Below are 2,793 nucleotides of genomic sequence, written 5' to 3' on the forward strand. Positions count from 1 at the left end.
CGACTTGACCAAATCTAGCCAAACTTGGCCACAATCGTCATTGGTGTTTCTAGTTTACATATATGTCTGGTAACTCGGCCAACAAATCAAGATTGCCGACATTGCCGACATGGTTTTAAATAGATCATAGGGGGTAAAATGAAGATTTTGTTGTATATCTCTAAAATGAAAGCATTTAGAGTAAATCTGACATGGAGTAAAATTGTTTATCAGGTCAAGATCTATCTGCCTTTAAATTTTCAGATGAGTCGGACAATCCGTTGTTAAGTTGCTGCTCCTGAAATGGTAGTTTTAAGGAAATTTTGCCGTTTTTGGTTATTATCTTGAATGTTATTATAGAAAGAGATTTAAAGTAAACACCAATAATGTTCAGCAAAGTAATTAGATCTACAAGTAAGTCAACATTACCCAAATAGACAACTAGCCCCTTAAGGTGTTATTGGTCTTTAACTTTATTTCGTAAATTTGTAATCTGCTCACCTGAAATTACTAAACTAATACAAATTGAAGCAGACTTCTCAACATTCATCAATAGTGTATCTAGTTTAAATAATCTGTGTCTTTTGTTTAATATGCACATAGACCAATGTGAGCGACACAGCTCTTTGGAGCCTCTTGGTTTTTTTTTATAGCCAAGTTAATTTTATCGACGAGCCTAGTGCTTTTCAAATCAGATCTGGTAAATAGCATTATGTATCATTACGGTAAAAATTGTCTCTCGCTAGTTAATAGCTTGTTTCGCTCACCTTTTTAAAAAAAGAAACTGTGAATACACTGTAAATGCAAAAATCCTGTCTTACTGATATATTTTGGGATCAAAATTTCTGTTCAATATGCTTGTTTTCATGATATGAGGTACACCACTCAATTTAGGACAAATTCGTAATTAAAGTGCTGAAACCTTTATAGTCAGTCAATGAAACACTTCGGCACTTCGACTAATTTGTAGAATGATGATCATTTTGCTGTTCAGTCTAAACTCATCATAGAAATCAGGATTAAATGTCATAATAACGCCAGACGCACGTTTCGTCTACAAAAGACTCATCAGTGACGCTCGAATCCCAAAAAAACTAAAAATGCCATATAAAGTACGGGGTTGAAGAGCATTTGTTGAACAAATTTCAAAAACTTTTGCCAGATACAACTAAGGTAATTTATTCCTGAAGTAGAAGAACCTTAGTATTTCAAAAATTCAAAAGTTTTGTAAACAGATAATTTATAAATATGACCATATCAATGATATTCATGTTAGCAAAGAAGTATGACTACTGGCCTGGTGACACCCTCGGGGAATTAAAACTCCATCAGAAGTGACATCGACCCAGTGGTTGTAAATAAACTCATCATAGATGGGGCATTATGTCCAATTGTTTCGCCATAGGCGATAAAGTTACCGTTTTCTTCTGTAGCTCAGTCCATATCGTAAACTTGGATATGTATGATGGCTCGTTTTGAAGCTGAGACATTTTCCCATATCTGGTTAAATTTTCGGGCTAAGAAGTGTGATTAATTCTTCCATAAATTAGCATACAACGAAAATATTTTTGTGATGCAGCTCTTCGTGGTAAAAAGTCCCTTTTTTCGCGCAATATTTTTTTTGAAAATTTTTATTACTTTGAATACATAAAATAACTCTGTAGTTTTTTCACATATATTCTATGGTCCTATACTTTCCAGATCAACCCAAATGGTTAAGATGAGTCATTTGTTAAACAATTGAAACATGTCCAATATCTCGACACAGTGATTTCTTGTTTACCCAAAACTTTTGTGTTTCTCAATTGAGGGCGCATCAGGGATATTGTCCCAGATACCAGGATTTATTGTCGTATTGTTGGCTATTTTAGAATTCAAAGTTTTTCTATATTTTGTATAGTTTTCAGCTAAAACACAAAAAGGTATATACGTTATTACAGGCAACGACTTATATTGTTTTCAAGAAATTAGGCAAAGCACTATTTGATGAACTATACTTATATATCTAAAGGCTAAACTTCCAATCTTTAGTCAACTGCACATATCAGCCATTTAACTTATTTGTTCTTGTCTGATCGTCGTTTATGTTATGTTTTAAATTTTCTTTCATTACAATAAAATCTTCAATATATAAAAAAAAATATGGAATATAATTGCCAATGCTAATACTCTTCACAAGAGATCACATGACGTAGAAGTAAGCAACTGTATGGTTTCAACAATGATACAATCTTTTACCGTAAAGTAAGTTACAAAAGGCTCCAAAATTACAAATGTAAAGCAATTCAAACGACAAGACAAACAGCATAATTTACATACAAAACATATATGACATACAACTAGCAACGGCAACAACTGTTCTACAAATCGTAGAATCGTCGTTACAGAGAGGATTTTATTTGAGTAGTCACAACCATGTGTAATAGTTATCAAAGGTACCAGGATTATAATTTAGTACGTCAGATGCGCGTTTCGTCTACATAAGACTTAATGCTCAGATAGAAATAGTTATGAAGGCAAACAATTACAAATTTGAAGAGCATTGACGGTTCAAATTCCAAAAATGATTTGTTTCTCTTTTTATTTTTTGTCGGGGTCTTTTTCAGCTGCCTTAACGGTATGGCAATTGCTCACTGTTGAAAGCCATATCAAATGCTGACCAATTCATACAATATAATGTTTAACAATAAGTGAAGAAGAAACTACTTATTTTATCAAAACGGAAACACATTATATTTGCTTGAATTGTACATGTTTTAGTGTCTTTCTCAAAACACACAGATGTATACAGAATCACTTGCCAACATATGAAAC

This window comes from Mytilus trossulus, chromosome 14, assembly GCF_036588685.1.
Source record: "Mytilus trossulus isolate FHL-02 chromosome 14, PNRI_Mtr1.1.1.hap1, whole genome shotgun sequence".
NCBI lineage: Eukaryota > Metazoa > Mollusca > Bivalvia > Mytilida > Mytilidae > Mytilus > Mytilus trossulus.